Below are 13824 nucleotides of genomic sequence, written 5' to 3' on the forward strand. Positions count from 1 at the left end.
ACACATACATGAACTGGTTACCATCAGCAGAAACATAGTAGCCTATGGTCACAGTGAATGTCCATATGTTAGGGTGTCATTGAGCGCCTTTTCGTCTCCCACCACACATTGATTTTCAGAACACAGTTTACGGCCAGGATTACAGAACTATTCCTGTTCTACTAATGCTGCCATATGCATAGAGAGATGTTTGATGTACAATAATATTGCTGTGGGACTGTGTAAAGAGTATTGAATTTCCCACAAAAATCTATTGGTTCATTTTGAATCACCAGATAAGCCGCAAATGAGCTTGGATCTTTAGTTCTGAACATACAAGATTGATTGCAGTTCTTTGAGTGATTCACACTTAGATTTTATATACGTGATTTAAGTGATCTAAGTTACCCACACACATGCAGACACACACACATGCACGCGCAATCTCTCTCTCTCTTTCTCTCTCTTCTCTCTCTCTCATGTAATACTATATACTTTGTATGTGAGTCTCAATCAGTTTCTTATACCATGTACAGATTTCAGTTGCCACATGTAGGAGAGGTTTTGTTTTAGGTGACAAGTGCCAAACAAATAATCATATTTTGTAAGACATTTTTCAGAATTGAACTTAACACATTTTTTTATACCACCAATCCATATAGTCTAAAAGCAAAGCCTTGTATTTCACCACAGATACTGATAACAGAGGCCTCTGGGAATTCCTTCATCCAGGTATGAACATTTTCTTGCCATTGGGGGATTTCATCCCTTTTAAGCAAATAAGAGTCTAGAATGTCGTCTGATTTAGCATGAAATCTAAAAAAAATGGGGAATACAGGGTACTCAGAGTTTTCCTCCATCTTTGCCAATTTCTGTTCCCATCCCTGTTCATCTCAACTGTTGCATTAATAGGATGGAGGCTGCAGCAATAGTCTGAACGTTCAATAGTCCGAAGGGTCATTGGACCGAATGTTCACTACAGAACCTTCGGACCAAGGAACCATTGATTGAAAAACCAATGAAAATGTTTCCGTTTTTCGGACCAATGAACCTTCAGAATATCGAGAGGCCCCCATAAAATGTGTAGACTGAATGTGCATGCATTATATAGTAAACCCTAATGTAGGTGTGGGTCAGCCTGGTAAAAGAAACATCATCATAGCATGTACCGCATTACTATAGCCATAGAGAGAATATCTTCACAGGATATTCATAGATATTTCTTTGGTAAATACTACACACATATCTGTACTGTGTCCATCAAGAAAGTTTTTCAAAAAAAAAACAGACTGGATCACCGAGCTAACATCTGACAGCAGAGAGCTTCCACAGCCAGTGGGTACTGAGGGTAAACTGGAGGCAGAGGGTCACATGAAGATACAATCTGACATTTATACATTGATGTGCATTGGTTAATAGGTTTCTAGAAATAGTTGTTTTATCCGAGATTGATTTGAAGCATCCTCTCATTCTAAATTTACGGCTAGGTTTAAAAAATGGGCTAAATATGATGGTTCTAAACATCTAACCAGATAAAAGAATCTGCTAAATACAAGCTATATGTGAAATGTTATGAGATTGAACTTTTCACTTTCCTTACTAAATTAAAGCTTTGCCTTACAAATCTTTCGGTCACTCCCTGTAAGTTAAAGCTTTAATTAAGTGTAGAAAGTGAAAAGTTTAATCTTATAACATTATCAACATACTACACAGATGAATTTCCATTAGAACAAGTTGTGTTTGTTTCACATCAACAAGAAAAGGAATAAAGGTATTGGAATTGACTGTGTGTTACAAAGGAAAATGAAAAAAGTCGTAAGATACATACATTGGAAATCAAAATGGAAACCAGTTAGGTAAAAGAAAATGTCAATTTTTCGATAGAAAATAGTCGCTTTGCCCTGTTGATTTACCCTATAAAAGAAATCGTAGATATGAATGAAGTTCCATTTGTATATGTTGTCCAGGTTCAGATCTTTAAATAAATATTATGAAATGCAGCTTAATGGAACAATGCTGCCACATGATTTTCAAGCTTTTTCTGTCACGTAAGGAAAAATATCAAGTAGAAATGTCACACTATTCATTTGAGATTGCAAGTAAATGTTAAAGAACAGTGTCCTATTGACAAGATCAAGTCTGCATTCTCGGGTCCTCGGGTGCTGATGGATTGCAAATATGCATTTGACTGAAAGTCTTCCACAAGACAATAAAGTAACCACTTAGAGCTGGTTCAGGGTTAAAAGCATTGCGGCTAAGCTTTCCGGGTTAATTACTACATTGTTTGACAGGTAGGCAGAGGAAATGACGGCCGAGTTGTCATATTTTGTTAGATTTCATGCTTGAAAATATAATAGACCAAGAAATGAATCATATTCTGATGCCATCTATAAATTATGGCATGCCTTTAAATATATCTGATATGTCAAGTATTAAAAATTCATTGTGTTTCTATGAATGTGATGTTGCCAAGGTCTAAATGTGACTGGATCTTTTCTTCCTGTAGTTGTATTGCCAGTGTACAGGTAGTGCAACAGACTGATACAAAATAGGCATAATGTATGGCTTCTCCGTGTTTCTGTGCGGTAGTATATACTACACTGCCACACACCTGTTCTTATTCTTATGTTTTCACCTGGAAGAACATCTTATAAATAACTTAAGATGATTTATATTCACCATGAGTGGAGACAATTGCTAATGTTTAGTGTGATTTAGGAATTTGTGGAATATTTTGTAATTGTCATGCAATATCTTGTTGTAAGTTATACCTGTAGGACTGCACCATGTTATATATTTTTAACATGATCCTCTCCTTTGTATCATGTGTCAGAAATATTGGGAAAACACTGGTGTAAAGTATTTTTGCTTTGGTGAGAAAGGACTTCAGTAACTACTGTTATTACACTCTATGCATCTTTGCATGCACATTTGGGAAAAAAAGCCATGCCTTCACAACCACAAAGCAACTATCATAATTTGGGCTATGGATGATGTATTGTCGAATGAATACATTTTTTGAATATTGCACAAAAAACAGTTTTAAAGAAATATCCTGTCTTTTCATAATTTAATGTTTTATTTTAGACACAGTTTGAGTAATTTCTCTTCTTTTATAGAAACAATCAACAGTTATACTTTGAGGTACTGACTGCAACATTTAATTTTGTTAATGATGCATTGTACTAAACTAGCTTTTTAAGTGAAAATTATTTATCACAAGCCATCATCTTCATTAATTGTCCGTGTCATACTCGAGGTCCAGTGTACTTATATCTATTATATTAATAACATATACATGTTAAAGAAATTTGAATTCCTTACCTTTGCCAAAAAAACTATGATCATGAGGCATCTTATTAGAGGAACACCAGTAATATAGTTTTTATGAAACAAAAGACTTATTTAGGCATATGACTGAAAGAGATAATTACCTTGCTGTAAATCAATACACAATCTTGTAATTTTTTATTTCGTAACATCCATGCACATTGGTGAGCAGAGCTCCATGACATTGGCCCACCAGATGATTCTTCAAAATGGAACTAGTTCCCAAGTTGAAGTTGAAATATGTCACAGAGAAGCCCTTTATCATAAGACAGCTTATTAGACTGGTGACAGATGCTTATTACACACAAGTTTAATTATTTTATCGAAGGTAGAAAAATTAATACCTAATGTGGTTTTGTATACACGCGAGATGGGTTTCATTGCATGTTTTACCAGTCCTAGTCCCACCCTAGGTGTGATGTATTTAGAGGTATTTGAAAAAGCTTGATATAAGCACTGTGTTGTTTAAATACACATCCACCAAGTGGATATATGCTGGCTAGAGTAGTTATGAGGGGTTGATGATAAACTTTCTGCAGCTGCATTCAGTTGTAACAGTTACAGAGGTTTTGCCTTAACAGTTGGTGTGTTTTTTTGTATGATGGAGAAGCTCCAGGTCCATTAACTAATAAATGTGGCGTACATGTATTTTTATACAATTGATGTTCTCCTGTTTATACACCTTGTGCAAGCAACAGCTTGGTTTTACATATCAGACGCACCTTGCATTTTTTTTTCCTATTCACAACCACGTTGTACAATGTAGATAATAAAATATAGATAAAACACATTTTTGTTAATTAGTCAAGTCTGAATATTCACATTTGGGACGTAATGATGAGCATCCTGATGTTAAGTTTACATGTGATGACATTTAATACATTTAATTGGTTTTGTTTTCTTAATGATAATTTAAAATGTGAGTGACATCAGGTAAAATCAGTACAACATCAGAATCCATATCAAATATCCTTGATCTCCAAAATCAGTAACACCTACACGAGGGGTCAAAGTACTATGAATGGTTCATCAATATTATTGGTTTTTATATTACCTTCATGTATACACTGTCTGGACAAGGCTTTTGTATTTTTGGTAAGTGCAGCACTGGAGTAATTAGTTTGGTCCAGTTTTCTGGACTGTCCATAAGGTCAGACACTGTTGTTTTCGGTAGTGGAAAAGGGAATGGGGAGCTGGAAGACTGCTGGTTTTTACTCAGTGCAGTGTATGTTTTTTGTTGTGATTGCCAAGTTTTTGTTTTTTATGCTTAAAAGACTGGTATCAGTCACTCTGCTTGCATGTCAGGTAACATGAGGTGGTTTTACCAGATTATTTTTATAAGATTACGTAAATGTAAGTTCTGTTTTTTCTCTTCATTTCAATATATTTTTTGTTGAAATTTGCCTTGTGAGGCCTGAAAAATTCAGATGTCTTTTTGATAAACATAGCACTATTTATTATGATTCATATGAAAATTAATTGAATTGTAATCTGAGCCCCATGCATGTCCTAAGTTGTAAGAGCAGTTTCAAAGGAACTGAGGATCTATTTGCATTACACAGATGAAGGGCCTTCAATTACCTGAGCAAATCTGAACTTGTGTATAATCAATAAAGAAGCTGAGAGAATGCTGCTATTGGATTTCCAACTCCAGCACAACCAGGTAATGCACAGTAGCCAGGTCTTTTTAGCTTCATTAATTATTCACTAGGAAACAGCCTCACAGTATTGATGTTTCCACCTCTGGTATGTTCACAAACCTGGGCAGAGCTGACGTACACACAAGCACCCTAGTTCCCGTCCCCCCACCTTTGGCAGGTGGTTATTTGGCCAGACAGTTCATCAAGGTAAGACATGGGACTGTGATAACACTGAGTTCATCTGGTCTTCCTGTTCTATGTCATATGATATATGTTGTCAAGGGAGTACATGTACACAGGAGGCTGTTATGACGTCTCTTTTGAGGGGACAGGACAGTCACGGTAGTCATGGTAAATATAGGGGCCTGAGGCTGTATACAGCTTAAAAGAGGAATAAGAATTTGCTTAGCTGTGCTTGAACAAACTCTTAATATATTCAGAAAGTGATGAGAGGTTTTATATTTAGAAAATCTTCTATCATGGCTGTTGTACAGACAGATAAACTTTTTACATGGACTTGATGATTGACATTGATTTAAACGTACTGTGACTGGGATATTTATTTAAATGGAAATTGAACCGATTAAAAACATTTTTTCAATAAACTTAGGTTTGTAAAATATAATGCACGCTTTGTTGCATTTATTTTCATTTGAATCAAAGCAAGTGCCTGTTTTATGTTCTCATAGAAAAATATTGTCCATGACTTTGGAAAGTCTGACTGTAAAGACATTTTAAAACTATAAAAACAGGTGCAATGATTATGTTTTGTATGTGGTTTTCTATTATTTTTTACTTTGAAAATAATTGTGTCATTGTAATTCATCTGAGACAAATGAGGCTTTTTCTACTGCATGATGTCATGTGAGACTGGAAAATGTGTGAGAAACCATGTGAGGTGGTGTTAACTTTTGAGCTGTAAGGGTGAAAATCATTATGCTGGAAATGTCGTCTTAGAAAGCAATACAAAAGTGACTTGCAAGACAGGTTGAATTTGTACTGTTGTGTAAAAGACTGTAACATGACAGAAAACCAGAAAAACACCCACGGATAAGTTCTGTCAGCTTGTATTCATTGCCTCGCTGCACTCCATAGTCAGCCATTATTTCTGACGCCACTTTCCTCAAAGTCTTATGGAATGTTGCTTGATTTTATGCTGTGTTGCACAACTTTGGGCTATCTTAGCTAATTTTGAATAGTAATAGAGAAGAATGATAGGAGGAAGATGTTGATCCAATATACACTTTATGAATTTTATCTGAAATTTTTTTATTTATGAACATGTCCTATATTTTGTTCTGCTATCTCAGTGCATTTCATTGTTTTTTCCACAAAATAGTATCTAACACAAATTGTCTCAAAGTAAATGCCTTGTACAATCTTCTTACAAAAGCATTGTGTGGATTTTTTTTTTAATTTTTTTTTTTTTTTACATTTTTGGCCCAAGGACAATCTTAGGCTCTATTCATAACCAAGTTGATCCAGAGACTAACTGAGCCACAGATCAAATATGATGTGTCCCACCTGAAAGCTTGCCAATGTAATTGCTCTGCCCCTGCAGGGACGTCCACGTGGGAGGCAGGAATCCATGAGAGAATTATGTGGCATTGACTTAGTCAGTGGATCAACTTGGTTGTGAACTGGGCCTTAGTTTGGCAAATTGCTTGGTGATTTCGTTGGCTTTCCAGGTCATCTCCTCACATTTAGTTGCTGGATTTGATACAACGTAACTGTTGCAGTGAATCCTGGGATAGGCAAGCTGTCAGACCAGGATTTCTTCCTTTTTATGGCAAATATGTCGAAATATAGTTAATTATCTAGCTATTTAAAATCCCTTATGTCCTGGCAAATGTTTGATGCACAGCAAAGACCAGGTTAATCTCCTGTGGCTTTACAGTTGTTAAAATTGTTCCATTTCCTTTCCTGCAAACCTTGCCTCTTGAGCAAATAGAAATATTGAGTGGATTTTATTTCCAGCACTGGTGGTAATAAGTCTGCAGTTCAGTATATTGCTCCATTAGGAATTGTGTTGTGTGTTCCTATAAATTTCACTCCATCCAGGTATGACCAAGATGAGTTCAATGATAAATGTGTGAAATGATTAAGACCCATTCCCACAGATTTTAGATCGATCTATCCCTGTGGGGAGTCTCACTAGATTACTGTCAGCTAAGCCTGCTTAAATGTTTGTCCCGCCTACTAAAAGCTGAAGGGGGTAATTAACTACCGTGCATGCTCGGCTGACAGCAATTTAGCATGAACCCCCAGGGAGTTAGGTTGATCTAGATGAATCGATCTAAATCTATGGGAATGCACTCTAAGTCTCAGCCACTGAAGCAGCAGCTATTTCTCTTGGCAGTCTGAGGATCTACTTTAATTGCCATCCACATGTAAACTCTTTACTTAAGATCGATCTGAAGGAGATCAACATCAACCTGTTTTGATGATATCAGTGATATGATAGAAAACATTAACGATAGATATTTGCCCTACTTTGGCATTGCCAGTCAATACTAGAGTGTTTATCTTATTTCTTGCCTCAGAATACCTATTTATTAAAGTAAAACTTTTAGGGCACATTCAGATTCACATGTACTATAGTTGGGTTGTTTCAACTCTGCAGGAGATTCTCACCTAAGTGCAATCAATGGAATCAGCTTTATCTTGAGGAGGCATATTGTACAATTAAGCTGATTCCACTGATTGTGCTTCAGCAAAAATCCCTCTCAAAGTTAGACCGACTCAGCTAGTACGATATTTGAAACTGAATGCAGTCCTAGTATTTTTTATGTAAGTTGGCCAATATGTTTTAAAGTTAGTTTGATTAGCAGTGCTGTATTTATATTTAAAGGAGGCTTGTAAAATATCCCAACTCATCCACAGTATTTGTCACAGGGTATGAAGTACCTCCCTGTACTTAGCCAGTAATGTTACTCTTCTTCATCTGTTGTGGCAGTAGCTGCAGATGTTTTAATGTAGATATTTTGTAAAATAATATTTCATAGATGATCATTTTTTGTTGATATTTCTGATGGAACTTGGGGTCATTATTGCACCCTTGATGATGATTATGTGCAGTGCCGTCTGCCTCTGACATTGTAATATCTGTCCCTAGACTGTAATAATGGCTGTAGATCTAAACAGGTGTGAATGCTCGGTTAATAACAGCAGGTAACTAATGCTTCATATTGAATCACAATATGATAACACAGCATAAGTTGCCACATTGTCTTTCATCAGGGTGAAAGTTGCCATTTTGCCTGTCCTTATGTATGGCCTATAGAACATGATGATGTCAGCACAGATGGTTTGAGGACATAGTTTTTGGGTACTTCTGTGCTAATTGTAGTGTCTCAGAAAATTGAGATTATGACACCTTAAAGAGTTTCGGATATCTATGTGACCTTTGGTTTTATGACGTTTCTGAAAGTACTATAGTGCTTTTATAGATAGGTCAGAGTTATACAGGGTAGCCGTTTTTTTCTTCTCCCCTTTTTTTTTTTTTTTTTTTTTTTTTGATGGTTCTTCACTAATGGCTTCAAGTTGAGCACATAGAATTTGGAAGTACAGAATTACACTTTCCAGTGCTCTTAAACTGTTAACAGGTACAAACAAGTATGGAGTGTTGACTTGGAGTAAATGTTTGATCATCTCCAATATTTGTTACGTGTTCATCTAAGCAGCACAAAATAATTATTCATACTGAATCGTATACCATCTTATCAATCAATGGGGGCCTTGTAAGTAGGTGGTCTCTTTATAAAAGAGTCCTTTAAACCTGTGTACTATGATCAGAATGAATTGGGCATTGATCTGATGAATATTGTTAACGTCGACATACAACGATATTGGCCACTTATAGTATATTAGAAAGTATTCTAAGCTTAGCTTTGGCATCTATTTCAGTTGTGGAGAAAAAATTGGAAAGGTAAGCTGAACTGTTCCAGTCTTCCTGGCAATTGCAGTGTGTGTCATTAATGTTCAAGAATCTCTTTTTTAAGCCACTAATTCACCAACATTTTATTCTGTGCTTTCTATCCTGCGGCAGTAATTGTGCTCACATGAGTGTCACTGGTAATCTTTGTTTTAGAGCTGATTCATTTCAGAATCATAATTTCAGTCTTGGCTGATTTAGTTGGAAATCATTGCATGTCATATTGTATGACTTCCCCAATAAGGAGTAATGGCAGGTTGCTTAACTACAGAATTTGAAGAGATAATGGTCTATGTATAAAGAAATGTAACATCTGTCTGGATAACATACTTGTGATATGAAATGGTAGGTTTTTACTCATGGAAAGCATCTCTCTCTCTCTCTCTTCGGAGGACTCAAAATGCATAGATCTATAGAGGTCTAACATCGTATTATTAAGGATAAAAGAATAATACTTTTAATAATTGGAATAAAACATAGAACACATATAAGCGTAGAGTTGGCAACTCTGTTCTCCACCCCCCCCTCTCTCTCTCTCTCTCTCTCTCTCTCTCTCTCTCTCTCTCTCGTCTCTTTGCTAGTGCACATAAGTACAATTTGTGTTGTGGTAATATGGGTCATGCAGTCCCATGTGAATGGGGTACGTGTCAACACTGAAATGCTCATCTGTCATATATTAATGGGTGTACGTGTAATATGGGAAGATTGGCAATATTGTTTATTACAAGTGTAACGGAAATTAAAATATATTAAAACACATGTACAGACCAAATAAACGAAGTATCTAACTTAATTAATTCCCTATATTAGTGCACACACATTTGAAAAACCTTGTACATTGTAAGATAATGTTGTTTTTACATTACACATTATGCAAACATATGATCTTACCATATAACTAAGGCCACTATCAAGTGGAAGCAATTATTTCTTATCTAAAACTCATGTCCTTATATTGGATGAAACCACAGGTAATTCCATATGAGTGAGCTGTATGTGTATTCTCTAGAACTGTGGGGAATGTGTTGTGGTTTGTTGTGGTTTGGACAAGGGAGAAGGATTCTAATCAGTATATTCTAGGTCCATGCTGACTTATAGCAAAGCAAGAGGTATGTAGAAAATAGAAAATGGCATGACACAATTGGATTAAGCAGTTGTGAATCTTGCTATCAATCACCACTGTTTCAATGTTGATTGTGTTCATTTATTGTGTAGAGAAGTCATGCAATCACTTGAAAATTTTAAAAATCTATCGCTGGACTTTGCATTAAGACTGGGTTCCCATGCCTAGATTGTTCTAACAGGCTCGATCCATCTCCAAGGGGTTTCTCGCTAAGTTGCTTTCAGCTTAAGCGGCTTAGATGTCTGGCACACCTACTGAAGTTGCTAAACAATAACTAATTATCCCTTAGCAGTAGGCGTGGCAAACAACTAGGCCACTTAAGATGATAGCAATTTAGCAAGAATCCCAGTTGAGATAGATCGACCCAAAGTTAGTATGATTGGGGCTGGAAATGGGCCCTAAGTCTAGTTGACGGCTTTGTATCTTCCTCTCAGAGTCTTCAGCCAGTCTAGGGTCTTATAAACGAAATTGCCGAATTAATGACTTGAACAGCAATTAAATATACAAACTTTAAAATACTTATAACAGGCGTCACAATGTACATGGCAGTCTGGTAGTCCACGTACCATGCTGCACATTCTGTATGTGCTCTAGAGATTAAAGAAATATGTAAGTTTTGATTAATTTTGAAACTTTTTCGTAATTTAAGTTAATTTGTTAATTTAATTATTACCTCCATCCTGATGGTCAGCTAGTGCAGTTCCTTATCTGTTCTGCCATATTGAAAATAGTTTGGGAATAACCTGTATCTTAACAATTAGAGATCTGGATAAAAGATGGCCAAATCTTAAGTGATACATATTGTTCATGTTCAGGAAAAGTATTTTTACACCATGAAATCGCGGTTCAAATCGCAATCGCTATCACCAACCTGTTGCTCAAGATCACAAACAGAAATTGTTTATGAAGCCTCAGTCCACTAAGAATAAAGGTGGAACTTATAGATTTCAGAAACATATTTCAATCAAAATGTGTCTAGGGTCTGTATCTCTGCCTACTTTGCTATTTTGTGCAGAAGAGTATTCAAGCTAATAATGCTGTTTTCTATGCAGCGTGACATGGTAAATGTAGCATATGATTATAGATTGAGTCACAACATATACCTGCATCTCAATTTATCTCTGTCCAAGTCTCTGAGTATTAGGAGTAAATTTTCAAAAGATAGATAGGTCCACCATTTGTTTTGTTTTTAAGTTATAATTTCATAACTTCTGACATATTGTGGTGCCATATAAATCTTCACTGTTGATTTGTTTTAAAATATTTCAAAGATAAATAGACAATTAGCTGGGTTAAATCAGCTTCTAGGAAGCTATGTTAAGTATCAGGGTTATCATTGCCTAGCAGGCTTAAATAGGAGTCTCAGGGGGAAAGTCATTTAGCAATCATCTGCAATGGGGCAGATCTCATTAAATGCTTCTTAAGCTTCCTGCCAGGGTGGAACAAGGATTTTGACATATTTCTGACACTTGGAAGAGAAATCTGTAGCAGGTCCGGGAAATTTTGATTCTTTTGATTACCATACATATAAACTATATGTAAAAGGTGAGAGTGGGAAGACGAATATTTGGTTTTGAATATTTTAAAACTTTGTAAATGACAGACATGAAAATTTAATTTAAAGACACACTGCACCTGCTGATGCACTCCCCCCCCCCCCGACACCCTTTACAGAAATAAGTAATATATCAGGCAAAGAATTTTTGATGAAATAAAAGTGAAATTAATTAATTTTATATAAAATCTTGTCATTGCTACAGTCCAGAAGGGAAATAAAAGTCTAAAATTAGGGTTTAGTGTCCGTAATAAAAAAGAGATAACGAATGCTGAGAGCTGGCCAATGCTTTGCCATACCTGGGCATGCATATTTGCTATTATCTCAGAAGGATAAATGTGCTGAGGCCCCATCAGAGTCCCACAGGTGTGTTAACAGTTGGTGGAGGAGTATATTACTAGACAAACAAATCTGCTATTCAGGTGCCTGGAGTGAAACACAACCTGTAGGAACACCAAGGTGCTCTACTGTATATAAGACACTATTAAATAAGTACAGATGTTCACAAATTATGTCCACAGCCGTATATTACTGTGGGCTTTCAATACCTGTCTGTATATTTGGCACACCAAGGTGAGACCTCATTACAGTATGTTTTCACATAGGCTGTATGTATTGCGCTGTACGTAGAACATTTTTGGATTCAGAGAGCGAGGGTGAGAGAATAACATAATGTGTTTACTTTTGTTTGGTTGTATAGTATGAGCAGAACAATGCATGTCCTTGACTTGACATGGGACGACATGGTATAGCAGCAGGGGTCATTTGAAGAAGGCAGAGACAGAGCAGACTTAACCAGGAGGAACTCTTCTGGTTTATAACTCAAAGGTAGTGAAGGTATTTATTAGGATAGGTTTATAAAAATATTTAATTGAGTAAATTAGCATTAACTTTGTATTAAATAGTGTCCTATTTGGATCTTAACATTGATCTGTTCAAAGCAATCTTAAATCACAATGATACACTGTACTGGTCTGTATTCTAAACTAATTGGCATCCACATCAAAGAAATATAGGGTTTACTAGGATGTAGTTGCTTGGGCATAAATATTTACATTTTCCAATAGTCAGTAGAGAGTTCAGTGCAGGTAGAATTAATTCAGATTCAGATTCATTCTCCTCTCAACCAGTTAAGGCTTATATGTATTGTGAAATTTTGCCCTATTGATCAAGGAAGGTTTCGTGCCATAACAACTGTATTCCCAAGGCCCTGCATTTGTTTGTTTCTGAGATATTGATAATGCTATCCTCCAGTTAGTACAGGACTGAGACCAGTGGGATTTGACGTGTTCTTATCATCAACATTGCATGCGGTTTTATTCTGGGTATGTGACATTTTTGGCTGCTCAGCTTCAATTTGACAAATTGATTTCCTTAATTATTTATGGTGGATAGTCAGTTAATTGGCATTTCTGCTGTTAACTTGTGGCATAAGTTTGATTTTTCATCGAGCTAATAATATTTTGTTATCACAGAGCATTTACATGGTATTTCCATTGCTGGGTCTTGCTTATGTGACATCTCTGTGAGAGAAGTTCTGGATGAAAGGTTTGGATGTGTGTGTTTGCTCTTCTATGTAATTGAGGAAGATAATCTAATGCATGCAATTCTTTTTGGAGAATCATCCCAACTTAGAGCATCAATCAGGAAAATTCTAGGCTGTCTGTGTAATTGATGTGTGGTGTTTACAATTTCAACACTGTTTCTCATTGTGTAGTCAGATGAGACAAGCATGATTTTTTCTGTCTAAAATGTTTTATCATATGCAGGTATTTTCTGATCATAAGATTTTTTCACTTAAATCATAAGATTTTTTCACTAAAACAAGCATAAAATCCTGATCTAACAAAACTTGAAATTTGAAATTACTCATTTGAAAGAAGAAGGAGAAGATGATAAAACAGAAGGCTTAAATACCTGCTTTGCTTTCCCACAGGTAAAAAGATTCGAAAGAAAATTCAGGCTTTATGTAGTTTCTTTTGTTTATTCTTACCTAGATGAAATATGTATATACCTGTAGACACTTATCCAAGTTGACAGATAAATCCAAACAGATTTATACAAAAATGACATCAATGTTTCTCTCCTCAATTGAAAGCTCGCACACAAGGCAAGGATTAAGAATAGGGTATATTTCATATTTTATATGGGCTTAGTTCATCTAGGTGCACACTAATGATACATAAGTTTAAGACATGTCACTAACTGTGGTTTAAGAAAAAAATGTGTGCAATTAAGATTTTATTATTTTGATCAAATAATT

The 13824-nt window shown here is 35.8% G+C and overlaps 1 protein-coding gene across 7 annotated transcripts in view; it reads left to right on the plus strand.

The window, feature by feature from the left end:
- Positions 1 to 13824, plus strand: part of LOC106165620 (neurocalcin homolog) — a 74363-nt gene that overhangs the window by 45364 nt on the left and 15175 nt on the right. The window contains exons 1-2 of one of the 7 annotated variants that reach the window (XM_013543898.2): positions 11966 to 12134; positions 12262 to 12389. The exons of 2 other annotated variants lie outside the window; for them this stretch is intronic. The gene's annotated coding sequence lies outside the window, so the exon portion shown is untranslated. Of the gene's footprint in view, positions 1 to 4975; positions 5157 to 9836; positions 9993 to 11951; positions 12135 to 12228; positions 12399 to 13824 lie in introns of those variants that run through there. 4 more of the 7 variants (XM_013543900.2, XM_013543901.2, XM_013543905.2 and 1 more) reach the window with 4 other exon arrangements.

This window comes from Lingula anatina, chromosome 1 (genome assembly GCF_051362555.1).
Source record: "Lingula anatina isolate TDL-2025a chromosome 1, LinAna3.0, whole genome shotgun sequence".
NCBI lineage: Eukaryota > Metazoa > Brachiopoda > Lingulata > Lingulida > Lingulidae > Lingula > Lingula anatina.